This window comes from Oryctolagus cuniculus, chromosome X (genome assembly GCF_964237555.1).
Source record: "Oryctolagus cuniculus chromosome X, mOryCun1.1, whole genome shotgun sequence".
NCBI classification, from domain to species: Eukaryota; Metazoa; Chordata; class Mammalia; order Lagomorpha; family Leporidae; genus Oryctolagus; species Oryctolagus cuniculus.
Genome location: NC_091453.1, coordinates 23,277,861 through 23,300,063, shown reverse-complemented (window position 1 = coordinate 23,300,063; position 22,203 = coordinate 23,277,861). Strand labels below are relative to the sequence as shown.

General features: G+C 41.9%; 1 long non-coding RNA gene across 1 annotated transcript in view; it reads right to left on the bottom strand.

Annotated features, from left to right (window-relative positions):
* Positions 1-22,203, bottom strand: part of LOC103351785 (uncharacterized) — a 71,549-nt gene that overhangs the window by 6,447 nt on the left and 42,899 nt on the right. Inside the window, exon 4 of the long non-coding RNA XR_011385347.1 lies at positions 17,297-17,420. This is a non-coding gene — a long non-coding RNA (uncharacterized lncRNA). The remainder of the gene's footprint in view (positions 1-17,296; positions 17,421-22,203) is intronic.

Below are 22,203 nucleotides of genomic sequence, written 5' to 3'. Positions count from 1 at the left end.
TGCACCCTAAACATACCTCCTGACAGGAACTACCTGCTGATCTAAATTGCCTGACCTCAACTATCGAGCAAGGGTGGGAGCTGAAGGAGGACTGTGACAGTCCGCACATTGTAAGCTGAAGACTTCGTCTTCACTTGGGTCATGTGACTAATAATGACTTCAAATGTCCAACAATAATTTCCACAAACCATTAAAGCAGTGTTTCACAAATCTGTTCTGAGGGCCCTCATCTCCCAGACTCTCCTTGAAACAAAGGGAGGGCCCCAAGTCAAGTATCGTGAACTCCCAACACAGACATTCTCAGTATCCCCACAGCAGGGTCCCTAACTGACATACCTCCTGAGCAAAGGAAAGCTAGCTTCTCTTTTCTTTATATGGACTGTTTCAAATATATAAAACAATGTAGAGAATAATATAAAGATCATCCATCTCTCCCCCAGCTGTATTCAATGTTAACATTTTGCCATACTTGCACCCTTGCACCAGTTCACTTTATTTTTTAAAGAAATTAATATTTGTGGGACGAATCTTTTTTTGTATGCCTCCTAAATGACATAATCCAAACCCCTCTTCTCAAGAGATAACTAAAACCTTTGGGTGTATGTAGGTTATGTTTTTTGTTCATATTTTCACATTTTTACCATCCATGTGTGGAGAGTTGTTTTGGTTATGTTTAATCTTTATAGATATGTTATTGTTGTGTTATAATGTGGGAATTTTTTGTACTTTGTCTTTTTGGGAGTATAACATTTTTACATGTAGGCCATGTAGCCTTGACATATTTTTTCACTGATCTATACCATGTAATGTTATAACTATACTAATAACTTATTTAAATGCCTATTCCCAAGATAACTCTATACAAACATACCATTAACTTATTTAAAGTGCCTATTCCTAAGCTAACCTTATATGTAATAAATCAAAATCTCTGGAGTTTGAGATTAGTCATCATTATTTTTTTAAGTCTCCCAGGTGATTCTAGTGTGCTGTGGAGTTGAATAACAGTGTCCAAACCTAGAATTTTCAGTTTATTGAGAATTGCTGTATCTTTCTATATTCATGAGATACTGACCTGTAATTTTTTTCCCTGTGGGATAACGTTTGCCTCAGAAAACAAGCTTGGAAGTATTCCTTTCTCTTCAATGTTTTTAAGCAGAGTTTGAATATTGGCATTAATTCTTCTTTAGATGTTTATTTTTAAAAAATATTTTGAAAATCAGAAAGAGAGAGAGAGAGAGAGATCTTCCATCTGCTGCTTCACTCCCTAGATGGCCACAATAGCAGCCAAGAGCTTCATCTGGGTCTCCCATGTGGGTGGCAGGGGCCCAAGCACTTGGGCCATCTTCTGCTTTTCCCAGGCCTTAGTTGGGACCTGGATCAGAAGTGGAGCAGCCAGGACTTGAATCAGTTCACATATCCTATAATGTGTCATAATTAAGTTATTTTATACTTAATCTCTTTGGGATTATTTGAACTTAATGGATCTGCATGCTCATTTCTGTCTACAAATTTGGAAAGTTTTCTGTCGTCATTTCTTTAAATAAAGTCTCTGCCTTTTCTTGTTCTCTGCTCCTTCTGAAAGTTCCATGTTGCATGTGTTGATTCACTTGATGGTGTTCCATATTTCCCATAAACTTTCTGCACTTCTCTCATTCTATTTTTGCTTTGATACTTTGGGCAATCTCAAACGAGAGCTTACTCTCTTTGAGCTCATTGATTCTTCTCCTGCTTGATCAAGTCCAGTATTGAATCCCTGTATGGAATTTTGCAATATAGCTATTACATTCTTTAGTTCCAGATTTCCTGTTTGGTTCTTTTTTATGTATTCTCTCATTGCTCACTGAGCTTAAGATGATTATTTTGAATTCTTGTCAAGCAGTTCATAATCCTCCAGTTCTTTAGAGTTGGTTGGAGATTTATTTTGTTTCTATGGTGGTGACATATTTCTCTGATTATTCATGATCCTTCTGGCCATGCATTGGTGTCTGTGCATTTGAAAAGGTGGGGATGTTTTCTAGTGTTTACAGGCTGGCGCAGAAGGCGAAGTTCTTCATCAGTCAGCCAGTAAAGTGATACTTAGTAGATTTTCCAGCTGGATTCACGGATGGATTTGCTGTTGGAATCTTCAGATACTGGCTTGGTATCTGGATCTGTAGAAATAAGAAAAGATGCATTGAAGAAGTGGGTGTCTTGACTCCACTGGGGCCAGCCTCCTGAGTTCATGGGACTGGGACTGAATCCTGGGTCCAGGGATACACTAGCCTGGCACCAGGGTATACTAGCGTGGGAGCTGTCTGCCCCTTGGTGTAGGAAATATTAAGGTTCATCACTGTAGACAATTTAAACACAATAAAGCAGAATAAAAATGATCTTTTTATTATCAGTATGTACAACAAAACAATGGAAGTAATAAATCTTCCTACGGAGGTAGACACTCCCACTGCTAGGCTGGCCTGAGGTTTAATACTGCCTTTTTATCCAAAATAACTTAAGGATATTCTGTAAGATTTGGATAGTAAATTGAGCTCACTTTAAAGCTTAGAAATAAGATCTATATTAATTTATTAATATTGACTGAGCATCAAAGATTTTGGTAACTATCAATGGTTTTATCTATTTTTTTAAATTAGTGCTCAAGATTTTTATTTGAAAATATCACAAAGTTCATAGTCAGACATTTGTGTCCATAAAGTTTCATTGAACACAAACACACCCATTTTTTTACGTATCATCTGAGGCTACCACAGATGAGTTTATTAATTGTGACAGAGACCATATGCCCTGTAAAACCTGAAATACTTACTATCTGAACCTTTACAGAAAAAAATTTCCAAACTTTATTCCACAGTAAAATATATATTAAACTAACAATGTTTTTCTTCATTATAAATATTCATATGTAGTATAAATTTTAAAGTAAAAACATTTATTTAGACCTTTTTTTAAATTTATTTGACAGAGTTATAGACAGTGAGAGAGAGACAGAAAGAAAGGTCTTCCTTCCATTGGTTCACTCCCCAAATGGCTGCTATGGCCGGCGCTGTGCCCATCCAAAGCCAGGAGCCAGGTGCCTCCTCCTGGTCTCACATGCGGGTGCAGGGCCCAAGCACCTGGGCCATCCTCCACTTCCCTCCCGGGCCACAGCAGAGAGCTGGACTGGAAAAGGGGCAACCGGGGCTAGAACCGGGCGCCCATGTGGGATGCCGGCGCCACAGGGGGAGGATTAACCAAGTGAGCCATGGCACCGGTCCCTTATTTAGACCTTTGACACTCTGATTTTTTTTTCCTGTGTATTAATTCTATGGGCCAAAGACTTCTTGAGACGTACCATTATGTCACTGATTATTGCAGTATCTCCCCATGTGATGATTTGGTAAGTGACAATTTCATTTCTTTACATGAAGTAAAGCAGGCTAAATAAGATAAAGACAAGTAGTTTTCATTCTCATTGAAACAAATTAATGAAATCAAAGGTCCCATAAAAGTGGCTTGGCCAAGAGACATACTTTATTTGTTCTTCACATGTTTTTTGTAATAATATTTTGATTTGAATATCTTTATATTGAGGCACATACCTGCTACTTTGCCATACTCTTCACCACTCCTTATAAATTACTGACCAACTTTATACAATGAAATTACCTTCTTGGCTCATGTGAACCTTTGAGTTTGTAATCATTGAACTAAAAGCAAAGTGTTTTCTTTTTTAAAATTCCCTCCCTCTCCCTTCTCCCTCTCCCTCCTTCTCCCTTTCTTCCCTTTTTTTTAGTTTTTGAGATAATATATTTTAAAATTAAATTACAGTAAAAAGGCTTAATACTTCACCAAATAAGAAGTTTAACAAGTAAAAAGAAAAAATACCCTAGTTTAGTGGGACTACATAATGTCTATAAACAATAATGAAAGGAAAAATGACCATTTCACCCATATACAGTAAATTTTAAAGTAATTATAGATCATTAAAACTATAGTAGTATAACATTTTAACCATTGGTCTCATGAATGTATAAAACAAGGTTTTACAAAACTATATTTACAGCAATACTGATACACAGACATTTTTTTTCTCTTTCCACTGTTTTTGTTTGTTTTTTAATTTTTAGCTCCCACATATAGGGAAGAACATGCAGTATTTGTCTTTCTAGGTCTGGATTATTTCACTCAACATGATGTCCTCCAGTTGTGTCCATTTTGCTGCAAATGGTAGAATTTCATTCTTTTTATTATAGCTGAATAATATTCTATTGTGTATTTATAGAACATTTTCTTTATCCATTCATCTGATGAAGGGCATCTTGGTTGGTTCCAAATTTTGGCTATTGTCAACAGTGCTGCTATGAACACGATGGTGCAGGTATCTCTTTGATTCATTGTGCTCAAATCTTTTGGGTATATACTCAGTAGTAGGATTGCTGGGTCATATGGCAAGTCAATTTTTAGTATTTTAAGAAATCTCCACACTGTTTTCCACCGTGTCTACACATATTTACATTCCCTCCAACAGTTCATTAGTGTTCCCCTTTGTCCACATCCTTGCCAGCATTTGTCACTCTCTGTGTTTTGGATTTTAGCCATTCTGACAGAGGTGAGGTGATATCTCATCATGGCTTTCATTTGCATTTCCCTGATGGCTAGTGATGTTGAGCATTTTTTCATATATTTGTTAGCCATTTGTATTTCTTCTTTTGAGAACTGTCTGTTGAAGTCCTTTGCCCATTTCTCAACTGGATTGGCTTTTTTTTTGTTACTGGATTTTTAAAGTGGGTGATATATTTGGGATATTAATCCTTTCTCAGATAGGTGGTTTGCAAATACTTTTACCCATTGTGTTGGATGTTTCTTCACTCTGTTGACCCTTTTCCTTGATGTGCAAAAGCTTCTGAGTTTGATGTAGTCCCATTTGTTTAGCTGCTTTTGTTGCCTGTGCTTTAGGGGTCCTATCCAGGAAGTCATCATCTACACCAATGTCTTGGAGTGTTTTCCTCAACATTTTCTCCCAGTAACTTCATAATAACAGGTTTTAAATTTAGGTCTTTGATCGATGGATGAGTTGATTTTTGTGTATGGTGAGAGATATGGATATAATTTCATTATTCCACATATATACATACAGTTTTGCCAGCACCATTTGTTGAAGGGATTATCTTTACTTTTAAAATTTTTATTTATTTATTTGAGAGGCAGTGAGAGAGAGAGAGAAAACAAGAGCTCCCATCCATTGATTCATTCCCCAAAACCTGGTAGGAGCCAAGGCTGGGCAAAGCTAAAGCCAGCAGCTGAGAACTCAATCCAGGTCTCCCACATGAGTGGCAGGGACACAATTATTTGAGTCATCACCACTACCTCCCAGATTCTGTATTAGCAGGAATGTGGAGTCAGGAGCCAAACCTATGAATTGAGTCCAGCCACTCTGATGTGGGACATGGGTGTATTTTTTTTAAGATTTACTTATTAGATCTTATTGGAGAATGGGACTAGGAATGGGAGAAGGAGGAGGAGGAGGGATGGAAGAGTAGGTGGGAGGGTGGGTATGGTGGGAAGAATCACTAGGTTCCTAAAGTTGTACTTATGAAATGCATGAAGTCTGTATTCCTTAATAAAAGGTTTCTTTGGGGGAAAATGAATTTTAAAAAGATTTATTTATTTATTTGAGAGGTTGAGTTACGGGGGGGGGGGGGAGGTCTTCCATCAACTGGTTCACTCTCCAAATGGTCACAATGGCTAGAGCTGGGCCGATCTGAAGCCAGGAGCCAGGAGCCAGGAGCCAGGAGCCAGGAGCCAGGAGCCAGGAGCCAGGAGCCAGGAGCTTCTTCTGGATCTCCCACATGGGTGCAGGGGTCATTGCTTTCCCAGGTCATTAGCAGAGAGATGGATCAGAAGAGGAGCAACCAGGACACAAACCGGTGCCCATATGGGATGCCGGCACTTCAGGTGGAAGCTTAACTGACTATGCCACAGTGCCAGCCCCATGGAAATGGGTGTCTTTAACCACCAGGCCAAATGCTTGCCCCTGATACTTTTAATACCACACTGTTCTGCTTTATATTGCCCAAGTGGCAGGACTGCTCTTCCTCATCCTTCCTTGATGTATTTTCTAGACTGAGAGGCCTGTGCATTATTTTCAAGCGATTGGGGAGAACTAGTCCTTAAGAGGAGCAATGGGCCACTTCTGCAGGCTTAGAGGGTTTCAAGTGATCAGAAGTTTCAAGGTTTTTGAGTTCATCAACCCAAACTCTTAAGCCTCGGGATTTCACTTCTTCCTAGTTAGGGTGCCGATCTTGATATAGCAGATTTGCCACAGCTGAGAGTGTAAATTGCTCTGGGGTTCTGCTACTCTTCTACTAAATGCACAGCCCAACTTAAAGCTTTCTCTGCCCTTTGGTTGCTAAGGATAAACTGCCAGGGAGGCCTTCTGTTTTTCACACTTGGCCTTCAATTGATGATTAATCTCACTGCATGTGTATGTTTTAAGATTTATCTTATTTATTTGAAAGACATGGCTGGTGCCGTGGCTCAATAGGCTAATCCTCCGCCTTGCTGTGCTGGCACACCGGGTTCTAGTTCTGGTCGGGGCGCCGGATTCTGTCCCAGTTGCCCCTCTTCCAAGCCAGCTCTCTGCTGTGGCCCGAGAGTGCAGTGGAGGATGGCCCAAGTCCTTGGGCCCTGCACCCACATGGGAGACCAGGAGAAGCACCTGGCTCCTGGCTTCAGATCAGTGCAATGCGCCGGCCGCAGCGGCCATTGGAGGGTGAACCAACGGCAAAAGGAAAACCTTTCTCTCTGTCTCTTTCACTGTCCATTCTGCCTGTAAAAAAAAAAAAAAAAAAAAGAAAGACAAAGTTACAAAGCAAGAGGGACACGTGTGTGTGCTTGCGCACATGCACACACACAGAGAGAATCAATTTTCTATTCTCAGATTCACTCTCCAAATGGCTACAATGGCCAGGGCTGGGCCAAGCCAAACCCAGGAGCCAGGAATGCCATCCGGGTTTCCCATGTGGGTGGTGAGTGGCAGTGGCTCAAGCACTCGGGCCATCTTCTGCTGCCTTCCCAGGAGCATTAGTAGGGAGCTGGATCAGAAGTGGAGCAGCCAGTAGGGCTGGCACTGTGGCGCAGCGGGTTAACGCCCTGGCCTGAAGTGCCGGCATCCCATACAGGCTCCGGTTTGAGTCCTGCCTGCTCCATTCCAATCCTGCTCTCTGCTATGGACTGGAAAAGCAGTAGAATATAGCCCAAGTCCTTGGGCTCCTGCACCTGCATGGGAGATCTGGGAGAAGCTCCTGGCTCCTGGCTTCCGATCGGCACAGTTCCAGCCGTTGCGGTTAACTGGGGAGTGAACCATCGGATGGAAGACCTCTCTCTCCCTCTACTTCTCCTCTCTGTTAACTCTGACTTTCAAATAAATAAATAAACCTTTAAAAAAAAAAAAGAAGTGGAGCAGCCAGGACTTGAATTGGCACTCACATGGGATGCCAGTGTCTCAGGCAGTGGCCTAACCTGCTGCACCACAATGCTGGCCCCACATTGTGTCTTTTGATGTCTTCCTTCAGTGCATCCATGATAATCAGAAAGATTCATCTAATTCCATCATCCTTATGGTTGGTACTTTTCCCAAACTCTCAACAATCTTAACTACTGCACTGGTTGGGCATTCCCTTCCAGTGAGTGGTATTCCATTCAAGTTCCCATCCACCAGTTTTACATAGCTGCACTGCATGCCAGGAGTTGTAGCTCTCTTATTACCAGTGATGGAGTCTTCATTGCCATTTAGAGACAGGTGAGCCTGTTCCAAAATTCCCTTTTAGTCTGCTTCCCCAAACCTATGCTGGCACCATTGGTTGAGTTCTCCAGGAAAAAAGACTCTGAGCTCAAGATTTGGGGGCAGGTAGTTTGTGGATATGTGTTCTCAGGGTCAACCCTGATGAGAGAGGTCAACCTATCTTGTGTCTACTGAATGGTGATTATTCTAGAACAAAAGTTCCCTTCTGCTGCCTTTTTTCAGGTCTCTCAGGATCCCATCTACAGGCTCTGGAGTGAGTGGGGATATCCTAGCCTTTTAGGATCCCCTCCTTGATATCAAAAACTAAACTGAGAAAAAGTTCACCTCCACCCTCTTGGGGTCTTGCTTTGTCTGAGAATTAAATGGTTATAGCACAGATTATCAGGAGAAAAGCATAGTACCAATTCTACAGGATGCAGAAGCCCTCATTAAGATGTGAAAACCCTCCAATATTTATGTTTTTAAAATTGTATTTTTATTTATTTATTTGAGAGAGACAGAGAGAGAGAGAGAGAGAGAGAGAGAGAAAATATCTGCTGGTTCACTCCTCAAATGCCTGCAGATTAGAGAACCAAGAAAGAAGGTATTATAGCTCAATCCAATTCCACAGCCCAAGAACCAGGGGTTTTGATGTCCAAGGGCTGGAGAGGATGGGCATCCCAGCCCAATAAAAGAGAGCAAGTTTACCCTTTTGTCAACCTTTTTATTCTATTCAGACCCTCAATGGATTGGAGGATGCTTGTCCACATTGGTAAAGCCAGATCTTACTTATTCTACTGATTCAAATGTTAATCTCTTCCAGAAACCCTCTCTTAGGCACACTCAGAAATAATGCTTTATCAGCTATCTGAGCATTTGTTAGCACATAAAATTAACCATCATGACATATATGAGCTATTTTGATGTTATATTTTTAGTAATTCTAAGCTTTGCATATCTTTTGTATTTTATAGTGATAGACTCTTCTTAGGAATTTGTAGTCTTTTTAAATTTTTTTTGACAGGCAGAGTGGACAGTGAGAGAGAGAGAGAGATAGAGAGAAAGGTCTTCCTTTTTCATTGGTTCACCCCACAATGGCCGCTGCAGCCGGTGCACTGCGGCCAGCACACCGTGCTGATCCGAAGCTAGGAGCCAGGCGCTTCTCCTGGTCTCCCATGCGGGCGCAGGGCCCAAGCACCTGGGCCATCCTCCACTGCACTCCCTGGCCACAGCAGAGAGCTGGCCTGGAAGAGGAGCAACCGGGACAGAATCCGGCGCCCCGACCAGAACTAGAACCCGGTGTGCCGGCGCCGCAGGCAGAGGATTAGCCTATTTAGCCCCGGTGCCGGCCTGTAGTCTTTTTTTAAAAAAAGATTTTCTTTACTTATTCGAAAGATAGAGTTACAGAGAGAGAGAGCGAGACAGAGAGAGAGAAGCCTTCCATCAATTGGTTCACTTCCGAAATGGCTGAAATGGCCAGAGCTGGGCCAATCTGAAGCCAGGAGCCAGAAGCTTCTTCCAGGTCTCTCATGTGGGTGCAGGACCCAAGCACTTGGGCCATTCTCCACTGCTTTCTCAGGCACACAACCAGGGAGCTGGATCACAAGTAGAACAGCCAGGACTTGAACCCTTGTCTATATGAGATTCCAGCACCACAGGTGGAGGCTTAGCCCACTGTGGGGAGCAACTCGGACTAGACTAAGTTACTGGAATTAAGACTTATTCTATGCATCTGCTCTCCCACAATATGGCGCTGGGAGAGGAGAAAACAGCTTCTACGCAGCTGCCTCTTGCCAACTTGAGTGATGACCTCCAGGAGCTGATCCTGCTCCTGATTGGAGGAGAGCAGCGTACTCGGCGTGTGGGCAGCCGAGTTGGGATTGGCGGAGGAGGACTATAAAGGAGGAGAGAGACGGCATGCACGAGGAACATCTAACGGGAACATCTGAGGGAACACCTGTGCAGCCCCCGAGAGAGCCGGCCGGCGGTGTGCCGCTCCCCCGCGGAAGTGGGGAATGTGGCAGGGGGAACCGCAGACAAAAGAACAGTGCAGGGTCCTGTGTCGTTCCTCCACGAAGAGGGGGAGCGACATAATGGTGCCGTGACTCGGATATGAAGCCTAGGCAGGGCTTAGTGTCGTTCCTCCACGAAGAGGGGGAGCGACAGCCCACTATGCCACAGTGCCAGCCCCTATAGTCTTTTTTAACAATAGCATTTTCTGGGGCCAGTGTGCTGGTGTAGTAGCACAGGCATCCAAATATGGGTGCCGGTTGGAGTCTGATCAAGCTCCCTGCTAATTCCCCTGGGAAAGCAGCAGCAGATGGCTCAAGTCCTTGGGAGCCTGCACCCATGTGGGAGACCTGAAAGTAGCTCCTGGCTCTTGGCTTCCACCTGGCCCACTCCCAGTTGTTGTGGCCATTTGAGGAGCGAACCATCAGATGGAAGACCTTTCTCTTTGTCTCTCTCCCCCAACCCCCACCTCTCTAACTCTAGCTTTCAAATAAATAAAATAAATATTTTCTAAAAAAGAAAATATTTTCTCTCCATCTGCGACTTTTAATTCTTCTGATATTGTCTTTTGAAAAACAAGCGTTATTTTGGGGGCCTGCCCTGTGGTATGGTGGGCTAAACCTCCACCTGTGGTACCGGCATCCCATATGGGTGCCAGTCGAGTCTCAGCTGCTTCACTTCAGATCCAGCTCTCTGCTATGGACTAGGAAAGCAGTGGAAGATGGTCCAAGTCCTTGGGCCACTGCACCCAAGTGGGAGACTTGGAAGAAGCTCCTGGCTTCTGGCTTTGGATCAGCCCAATGCTGCCATTGCGGCTATTTGGGGAGTGAACAGGTGGATGGAAAATTATCTGTCTCTCTGTCTTTCTCTCTCTCTGTAACTCTTTCAAATAAATACATACATCTTTAAAAAAAATAGCATTTTCTTCCCTCACAAGAAATTACCTCTTGCAAAGGTAATTACAGGACTGAGGAATGCACCAGGAGGTAGGGTACAGTTAGGCAGCTTCTATGCTATCCCTATAGCATCTCTGTGTGACTGAGAGGGACTAGTGTGTCTCTCTGAGGAGAAAAGGATGAAGACCCCTCCAGTGTGAGACACAGGGTTAACCTTGGTTTTGTGCTGTGCCGTGTCTCTGATCTCTTCTCAGTTTTCCTCTCTTCATGAACTTACAGGCAATAAAAGTCTCAAAGTCACAGATAGAATTTAAAGCTTGCAGGAGCTTCACAGTCCACCTGTCAACCTCTCAAAACAACTTGGATCACCTCCATTGTATCTTTTTATCAAGTGACCATGCAAATGCATCTTTCTCCTTAAAAGAGTTCTCACCCTACGGACTCGAAGAGAATTTTATGAGAAATTTCAGGCACTGCTTTTTTTTTTTTTAAATAAACTTATCTTTCAGTTACACTTTTTTTTAAAAAAAGATTTATTTTATTTATTTGGAAGACAGAGTTACAGAGAGAGGTAGATCCAGAGAGAGAGAGAGAGGTCTTCCATCCACTAATTCTTTCTCCAAATGACCGAAATGGCCAGAGCTGAACTGATCTGAAGCCAGGAGCCAAGAGCTTACTCCGGGTCTCCCATGTGAGTGTAGGGGCCCAAGGACTTGGACCATGCTCCACTGCCTTCCCAGGCCATAGCAGAGAGCTGAATCGGAAGTGGAGCAGCCAGGACTCGAACTGGCACCCATATGGGATGCGGGCAATGCAGGCCGGGTCTTTAACCCATTGCACCACAGCGCCAGCTCCAGGCACTGCTTTAATTACATGGAATCAACATATACTTGTAAGAACTTTATAAACTGAGAAGTAGAATTCCAATTTAGGCAAAGATTTTCTTGTCCTGTCATAAAACTGAAGATGAGACTGTGTCTCCTTAGGGAATAAGAACAACAATAATAGCTAAATTTATTACATCTTTAATAAATTGGTAAAAAAAAAGCACTTTTCCTACTGACTCATGCAATTGCAAGCATCCACTCATGTGTGATGGACCGTTATTTCCATATTCAGAGGAGCAAACCCAAACTGAGAAGTTGCAAATACTGTCTAAGAGCCTCTGCTAGCAGCCACATGCTCACGGTTTTTCTTTCTAAAAATGGGGCTGTCTGTATGTGTACTTCTTTAGCCTTCACAAACTCCTTTGAGATGCGTATTTCCATGAGATCTTCCCGCCAGGTGCTTGTGAGAGTCTGTGCCCAGTGCATCTTGCCTACCATCTATTGTTGCCCCGTTCACTAGGGAAAGCCCATGGAAAGCACATCCAAAGCTGGCCAGCGTTAGCTGCAGAACATCACCCACATCTTACAAAGAAGGGACTCGAATTTGGGCCCAAGGCTGCCTTCAGATTTGCTCTGGACCAAGGTAATTTCGTGTCTGCGTTTCGGTAAAGCAGCAGAGAGTTTGCTTTGCCTGTTTCCTCAAGGAGCCTTTAAAGTGTGAGAAAAACACAGGGCCACTGCTCTGCTCGCTTCTTCTCCCTCCATGAAGCCAGGCAGCACCAGGAGCCAGCAGGTTCCCGTCAGGCCACTAGGGGCCAGCAAGCCTCAGCCCAGAACCTCCGAGCGGAAGCAGGCTTCTCCCACACCGTGTGTGTGCAGGCTCAGCATGGGGAGAGTCACGCGGGAACCTACTGAGGAGAACAGATCCATGATTCCAAGGCGTGCGGCTGCGATGTCTCTGTTTTTTTTTTTTTTTTTTTAGACTTCCCAACGGTTCCCTGGAAGTCAGTCAGAATAAACAACTAAGGAAAGTGTGTCTCTGGGGTGCCACTCCACGTTTTCTGAAAGCCCTGTGTTCTTTCTCCTTTCCACCCTGTTGCTTTATTTCCTTCCCTTCTCTGTTGGAAACAAACAAAAACAACAACTTTAAGTTTTCTCTTTTTTCTTTTAGTAATTTAATTTCCTGGAAGCAATAATGTCTCCTCCCTTCCTCACTTCTTTTTGGGCTATGCACCCTGTCACCTCTCTTTTTTTCCCCTCTTTTTAAGAATTTTTATTTATTGCACGAATAATACTTAGTGTGAGATCTATCCTCTTAACGAATATTTCAGTGCATAATGCAGCATGCTAACTACAGGTTCAATGCTCACCCCTGTCTTCACTCCTACAGTTTCAGTTACCACTTATGAGCTGGTGATTCACCGACTTAATATCTCTGGGCCACTCCTCTCCTACCAGCTTCAAAGTTGTATTTCTCACAGTGTCAGGGGGCTGTCATCAGGACCTCAATCCAACCTCTCCCACACCCTAGTCATCATCTTCCAGCTATGCGGTCTTGAGAAAGGACCACCATAGATTCCCCCTGGAAATCAGTCCTTCCCTTCCCGGGTCCTTTGAACCACCAAATCAAACAGTTCTACCCCGCCCCTCTCTGAAATTTTGCTCAAGGGGCTGGCTTATGGTGCAGCGTGTTACACTGCCACCTGTGACACTGGCATCCCATTTCGGAGTGCTGGTTCGAGTCCTGGCTACTACGCTTCTGATCCAAGCTCCCTTTTAATGCACTTGGAAAGGCAGGAGAAGATGGTCCAAGATACTTGGGCCCCTGCTACCCGTATGGGAGGCCTGGATGGAGTTCCAGGTTTTTGGCTTTGACCTGGCTGTTGTTGTCATTTGGGGAGTGAACCAGAAGATGGAAGATCTTGCTGTCTCTCTGTAACTCTGCTTTTCAAATAAATAAATAAATAAATCTTTTAAAAAAATTAAATGACATGCTTTTTAAAATTTTATTCTCATAACTAACATCTAAAATTCTGAAGCACACATAACAAATCAGATACCACCATCAACACTGATTATTTTCACACATAACTATAAACAATTATACTACTGAATTTATTTTCTCCTTTTGGAATAAAAAAAGAACCTGTAAATATATGTAAACTTTAAAAGCAATAAGACATATAAAGGCTCTCAGTTATTATCTGTCAATTAAAAATAAAACATTTAAAAAGGACTCTAAGTGAAGATTCTTGACAATTTTCTGTATGTGCAAACGCATGCGCTTGGCTTACCAATGACAAAAATAGAAAGCTAGCTCACTTGTTTTCTTCCTCGGGATCTGCTAGGATCTTCTCTAACTCTTTTTCCTCTTTCTGTGAGGAAATCAAGATCTGGGCAGGACAATCAGGCTGAATTGGGAGGAGGTGGTGTGTGGGGATTTCTGATTCAAAGTTTGTAAGTAATACTGGGTTAACAAATATTATCCATAGAAAATAAAATCAGAGGTTTTGTATGCTTTCCACATTCTTACACATACACTTATTTTGCTTTGGCGATAAAGAACCTAAGAATGTATTTAAAAATAGAAACGTATTTTTAGCTTGGGATAAAGATCTTTTTTTTCTTGCTTTTAAACATATTTCGATACTGTTAAATTGTAGTTCACCATGCTACTGGCCACAATCCAGTGTTTCCTGCTCAGATTTCTTCTTGAATTTGTTTAGCCTATTTACATGGGTAAATCAAAGACAGGATGACAGAGGCACTGGGACAGTGTTGATATACAAGTAATAGTTTATAGAAATAAAAACACATGTTAAGGGCTCTATAATGTTTTGGCTGCTAAGACGATCAAACTTCACCAACCTTTGCTATTCCTAGTATTGACTAGGAAAACTGCAGCCAGTCCTTTACATGAAAGAGTAATAATCTTTTTTTAGTGGGATGGGGCAGGCAATGTAACCTTTTTCAAAACAGAAAGTATTGCTTCACTAACCTATTTGAACTTTCAAAAGTCATAGAGGCAGGATGGTAACAAAAACTGAACTGAAGATACAGGACTGCCTCATTCAGCACTATTCAGATAAAAAAAAAAAACAAAAAAATTGAAAAGAAATATTAAGGTGATTAGTTAAAATATGATAAAGACGATTCAGAATGGGGGAAAATGGCTGATATTATGGGCGGTAATTCCTCTTCTTTTATTTAAGGTAAACAAATTACATGCATTTCATATATACAGATTTAGGAACATAGTGATACTTCCTACCCTACCCCTGCTCCTGCCCATGCTCCCACCCTCCCTCCTCCTCCCTCTCTTATTAACTCTCTTAATTTTTTACAAAGATCTACTTTCAGTTTACTTTATACTCATAAGATTAACTCTACTCTAATTAAAGAGTTCAACAAGTAGAAGAAAAAAAAAAACCACTGTTCCTCAATAGTAGAGATAAGGGCTGTAAACAACCATCCAGAGTTTAGCGTGTCTTAGCCTCCATGTAGGTCCAAGGTGTCCCTCCAAGTTGTGTGGAGCTTCCTCTACTGTTTTCTTTCTAACTCTTCCCTGAGACTGCACTCTCTACTTTTTAAAAACTATCTTCTCCTAGACTAGAGCAGCAAGCTCCCTCCCTACTCCTCCATCTTCCACACCTAGGCATTTCTTATGGGAATATAAAATCTGATTCAATGTCTTTTTTTTTTCATATTTAACTTGTTTGTGAGTAGAAGGTCTGATATTTAAGTAATCATGTCTTTCATGATACTGCACAAGTACAAAACTTTTTAAAAAAAGATTTATTTATTTTTTGAAAGTAGAGTTACAGAGAGAGAGGGAGAGACACACAGAGAGATCTTCCATCTGCAGGTTCACTCCGCAGATGGCTGTAATGGCCAGGGCTGGCCCAGGCCAAAGCCATGAGCCAGGAGGCACAAGGCAGGGGTTTCCTCCAGGTTGCCCATGTGAGTGGCAGGGGCCCAAGTACTTGGGCCATCTTCAGTTGTTTCCCCAGGCCATTAGCAGGGAGATGGATCAGAAGTGGAGCGGCTGTGACATGATCTGGCACACATATGGGATTTCGGCATTGCAGGTGGCAGCATAACCCACTATACCACAACATCGGCCCCAAGTACAGAACTTTGAACTAAATTATATGCTATTTTGAGCCACAAGGAGGTGCAAGTGAGTATCCCAAAATACAGTGATAAGCAGCATACACTCTTCTGATCACTTTCTTTCTTTTCAATTTTATTCATTCATTTGTTTGTTTCGGTACTTCATGTCTTTCCTACCATTAGATTCTTCAGCATAAATAAACCATATTGATCGAGACGGAGGTCAACTTATGTATCACTAAAATAGCAAAATACAAAAAAAAAAGTTTATCAGCTTCTCAAACCTGAGTAGCCCAAAGCACATGTAGTAAGTTTTGGTCATTTCAACTTATTGTTTCCAATAAGTATGGATACATACTTTTGATATGTTTATGTTGCTACAGAACACAAATGACATTTAATTCTATAAACTGGCATTAAAAAGAAATGCCTGGCTGGGGCCAGGTGGATCATTGTGGGTGCTTGGAGAGCGCCAGGCTTCTATCAGTGACCCCAGAGGAATAGCACCACAGGTAGTTTTCTTCTGTGGCCAGGGAGTGCAGTGGAGGATGGCCCAAGTGCTTGGGCCCTGCACCCCATGGGAGACCAGGATAAGTACCTGGCTCCTGCCATAGGATCAGCGTGGTGCGCAGGCCGCAGTGCGCTGGCCGCGGCGGCCATTGGAGGGTGAACCAACGGCAAAGGAAGACCTTTCTCTCTATCTCTCTCTCACTGTCCACTCTGCCTGTCAAAAAAAAAAAAAGAAGTGGTATTGCAAGGTGGGCCCCCAAAAGAAAAGGATGCTCTTGAGCTAACTGCAGGCCTGCCCCACTCACTCCCCCAAGCCTGTCTTGGCCATTGCCATGGCCTTGCTGTTCCCACTAACAGCTACCTATGTGTCCCTCCACTGTGGCAACAACCATGATGTGTCCTGCTGCCCCAAACTAGTTAGTGGACAACACCTCGCTGCCCAACACCACCAGCTCCTAACTATGGTTCCAAGAGCATGGTGCTGCTTCATTCGACTCCCTCCTTCCTGCTGAGAATACTCCATGTGGCTGCTGCTTCTAGGGCAGGGTTTTGTGCAGATGGTTCCATCAAGCTTGCAGCCCAGGGCCAGAAGCAAGGACCACAAAAAGACCTTGCCAACACCTCATTCATACTTGGCGTTCATTGCCACAGACATTCAAACAGTGCCCAAAGTACAAGCTTGCACTGCTACCAATTAGTTGCCAGAAGCTTCCCTGTCTACCAACACTGCAAAGCAGGAGAGCTGAACTCCATCTGCCAGGAAATGGAATGTTTTATGTTTGGCAACAGTAACGAACCACGGAGAAACAATTACTGGATGCTGGATACAAACTATGAGAAACTGTTTGGCAACAGGCACTTCAATCAGAAGCAGAATTACTCTTTTGAGGCTGGCAGCAGCTCCTATGTGACTGTCAGCTCTTGTGAATCACAAGGGCTTTTTTCAATACTGGGGTCTGGATATAGTGTGTATGTCCCACAAAGGTTCACATATCAGAGGCTTGATTCCAAGTGTGGCTTAGTAGGAGGTGCTATGGCATGGAATCTTTAAGAGATGGTGGCCTAGTGGGAAGTCCTAGGTTAACTGGGAGCATGCTCTCAAAAGGGATTAAGGTACTTATTGTGGTACCCTGGTTAGTTCTCAGAAGATTGTTATAAAAGCCAGAGCTTAGACTCACCCACATCTCTCTGGCTTTCCATATTGAGACATGATTACTTCTTCCCACACACTCAGTGGCCATTGCAATGTGCCATGATGTCACACAGTCGAGAGGGTCCTCTCTAGAGTTGAGTGATGTGAGCCTGTAAAATGAAAAAAAGTGATGTATTTCCAAAAAACAACGATGGGGTAGACATAGGATAGACATTCCCATTCCAAAAGGGAGAAATAGGCAGGAAAAAGGGGTAAATGGTCCCAAGTAAGTTCAGAATCTAACAGGGAAAACAAGATCAGGTCTTAAAGCTAGAGAATAATCTCCTTTGATCCCATGTCCGGCATTCTGGGCACACTGGAGCATGAGTTGAGCACCCAAGGCTTCAGAAATCCCTTACTTTGGATTTTGCGGCCTCAGTCCACAAAGCAGCTCTCATGGATTGTAGTCACATGCCTACAGCTTTCCCAGCTGGACTGGCATACTAGTGGTCCCACAGTTCTGTAAGTCTCAGGGGTTGCCCCATTCCCATGACTCTATAAGCATTGTCATTGTCTTAATGAACAGAACATAGCTTCCTTCTATCCATATTAATCTCTTTAGCAATTGTCCTGGATGGTCCATTCATGGCAATCTAGGTTTCTTCTAGTCTGACCCCTGAAATTCTTCCAGCTTCTACCCACTAACCAGTTTTAAAGTTGCTTCAACATTTTAAGGTATTTGTTATAGCAACAGATCCACTTCTTAATGCCAATTACCTTCGTATGTTCTGTAGTGCTATAACAGAATACATGAGACTGGGTAATTGATAAAAAACAGAGATTTATTTGTGTAGTTCTGGAGGCTGAACAATCCAAGGTTAAATGGCGTGCATCTGGTGAGGACCTCTGTGTCATACCATAGCAGGAAGCAGAATGTCTATTGAACATGCACACATAAGAGAGAAGGGAAAGGTGAAATTCATCCCTTCATCAGGAATCCACTCCAGTGATAACTAACCCACTCCTGTGACATTGCCATTCATCTGATCATTAATCTGTATACTGAAAACTATAGAATATTTAAGAGAGAAAATGAAGAAAACAGAAAGAAATGAAAAGATATCATGCACTCATGTATTAGAAGAATAAATATTGTTAAAACATCTATTCTATTTAAGGCAATCTACAGATTTTATGTAATCCCTTTCAAAAATCTAATGGAGTTTTTCACAGAGTAGAAAACAATTACCCTACAAAAAATACTGAATAGACAATACAACCTTGTGTAAAAATAAGAAAGATGGAGGCATCACACTTCTTATTTCAAACTGTAAGAGGGTACTTCAAAAGGTCATGGAAACAGAATAAAAAGTGAAATGGTTTTTTCAGAATACATATTTTCTAAAACTTTTTGAAGATTCCTTGTATGTATGGATTTAGAAAAGTTTTTCCAACAAAATAAGCTTGTTTTAATTCCCTATTCAATGAATTTCATAGTGTTCTCATATCATAAAGCTATAATCAAAATAGTATGCTACTGATACAAAACAATAATAGTGTTTGATTAAAATGTTACTGGCATAAAGGCTGACATACAAACCAATCAAACAGAATAGAGGGTCCAGAAACAAACGCATGCAGTCAACTAATCTGAAAAAGCTACAAATAATACACAATGAAGAAACTGTAGTATTACATAATGGAATATTATTTCAGTTTACTAAAGGAAACCCTGCCATGTGTAGTATCATGAATAAATTTAGGGAACACTGTTAGGTGAAATAAGCCAGACACAGACAAACATGTAGTATACCATCTCACTTGTATGTGGGATTTAAAAAAAATAGTTGAATGAATAGAAGTAGAAAACTGAGTGATGGTTGCAGGAGCTGGAGGAGATGGTGGTGGAGGAATGGAGAGATGTTGGTGAAGGGATACATATGTTCAATGATAAGATGAAGTTCTGGGGATCTAACATTCAGTATAGTGACTAGAGTTAATTATACTCTATATTTGAAATTTGTTAAAAGAGTACATCTTAAGTGTTTAAGGCATTAAGTGTTTTCTTTTTTTTTTTTTTTTTTTTTTTTTGGACAGGCAGAGTGGATAGTGAGAGAGAGAGACAGAGAGAAAGGTCTTCCTTTGCCGTTGGTTCACCCTCCAATGGCCGCCGTGGCTGGCGCCCTGCGGCTGGCGCACCGCGCTGATCCGATGGCAGGAGCCAGGTGCTTCTCCTGGTCTCCCATGGGGTGCAGGGCCCAAGCACCTGGGCCATCCTCCACTGCACTCCCTAGCCACAGCAGAGAGCTGGCCTGGAAGAGGGGCAACCGGGACAGAATCCGGCGCCCCAACCGGGACTAGAACCCGGTGTGCCGGCGCCGCTAGGTGGAGGATTAGCCTAGTGAGCCGCGGCGCCGGCCTGGCATTAAGTGTTTTCAACACACACACACACACACACACACAGAGACACATGGTAACTTGGTTGTGGTTATCTTTTCAAGTGTGTCCATATAACAAATCATTGTGTTGTATACCCTGAAAATAGACAATTTTTTGAAAAATTATTTTTTTATTTATTTGAAAGGCAGAGTTACAGAGAGAGGGGAAAGACAGAGGAGATATTCCATGCACTGATTCACTCTCCAAACATTAGCAGGGATCTGGCTCTGAAGTGGAGCAGCAGGAACTTGAAAAGGCACTCACAGGGCATGCAAGTGTTACAGGCAGCAGCTGTTATCTGGCTGTACCACAACAATGGCCAAGATATAGACAATTTTTATTTTTCAATTAAAAATTAAGCTGGAAAAAGAAAATAATTAGAAATAATTTTAACAAAGAAAGTCCAAACTTACACTCTAAAAGAATTGCACTATTTAAATAAAGACCTAAATAAATAGAAAGACAGCTCAAGTGTTTGCATTGGAAGACTTAACACTGTTAAGATTGCAATGCTCCCTAAATGGATCTACCTATTTAAATGCAATAGTAATCAAAACCTCTGGCAGCTATTTTGCTGAAAGTGGCAAACTGATCCTAACATTCATATAGACGTTTATGGGACCTAGAATAGTCAAAACAATTTTCAAAAAGAATAAATATGAAGGACTTATACTTCCCAATTTAAAATCTTACAACAAAGCTGCAGTAAACAAGACAGTGTGATACTGGTATCAGTAGAATAGAATTGAACATTCCAGAAATGAACACTTACTTGTATAGTAAACTGAATTTTGACAAGGGTGCTATGATAATCCAATGGGGAACTGTCTTTTCAAAAAATGGTTTTGGGACAACTGAACATCCACAGGCGAAAAGTGAAGTTGTACCTACACCTCACAGAACATACAAAAAAAAAAAGTAAAATAAAATAAAACTCAAAATGGATCATGATTACCCAAAGAGCAGAAGCTATTAAACTCCAATAAGGTGGCCGGCGCTGTGGCTCACTTGGCTAATCCTCTGCCTGTGGCGCCATCATCCCATATGGGCACTGGGTTCTAGTCCCGGTTGCTTCTCTTCCAATCCAGCTCTCTGCTGTGGCCCAGGAGGGCAGTGGAAGATGGCCCAAGTACTTGGGCCCCTGCACCTGTGTGGGAGACCAGGGGGAACAGCCTGGTTCCTGGCTTCGGATCAGTGCTGCACAGTCCGTAGCGGCCATTTGGGGAGTGAACCAACAGAGGGAAGACTTGTCTCTCTCTCTCTCACCTTCTCTCTGTCAAATAAATAAATAAAAAAAAAGATTAAAAAAAAAACTCCAATAAGAAAACATGAGTCAGTCTTAGTGATTATGTTTTCTTAAATATATATAGCATCAAAATAAAAAAAACAAAATTTGAATTTTAATTATTAAAAGACAAACATTTTGCATTTGAAAGGACACCACCAAGAAAGGGAAAAGGCAACTCACAAAATGGGAAAAAATATTTGCAAATCACATCTTATTAGGGAATTGTAGCTTGAATATATAAAGAACAGTTATAGATCATAATGCAAAAATGATCCAATTAAAAATGTGCAAAGAATGTGAACAGATAGACATTAAACACCTGAAAAATTCTTGATATGATTCTCCATCCAGAAAATACAAGGTGAAGACACAATGAAATGCCATTTCACACATCTGAGAATTTTAAGTGTTCGTGAGGATGTAAACAAACAAATCAGAGCCCTTATACACTGCTGGTGGGAATGTAAGATGATACAGCTACTGTGGAGAACAGTCTGGCAGCTCTCTCTCTCCCTGTCTCTACTCAGTCTATAGCTCTTTCAAATAATTAAATCTTTTTTAAAAGGTGAAATGCAGAGTTATCATATGAACCAGCAAATTCACTCCTATGTATACACTCAAAAGAAATGAAAGCATATGTCACACAAGAATTTGTACATGAATGTTTATAGCAACATTATTCATAAGAGCAAGAAACTGGGAACAACTAAATGTTCATTCACTGCTGAGTAGATAAACGAAATATGGTATATCCACACAATGGATTAAAATTGGCAACAAAGTGAAATGAATTACTGATATATGATACAACACAGATGACACTTGAAAATAGTATGCTAAATGAAGGAAGTCAGTCAAAAAAACCACATATTCTCTTTTTCCACATATATTAACTGTTCACAATAGGCAAATCTATAAAGACAAAGAGTAGGTTAGTTTTTGACAAAAGTTAAAGAAGTGGAGTATGGGGTGAATGAGTAGTGACTGCTAATATGTACTATATTTATTTATGGGTTGATAATATTTGTAAATCGTGGTGATGGTTGAAAAACTCTTTGGGGGCCGGTGCTGTGGCGTAGCAGTTTAGGCGACTGCCTGCAGCGCCGGCATCCCATATGGGCCGCAGTTCAAGACCCAGCTGCTCTACTTCCAATCCAGCTCTCTGCTATGGTCTGGAAAGCAGTAGAAGATGGTCCAAGTCCTTGGGCTCCTCCACTCATGTGGGA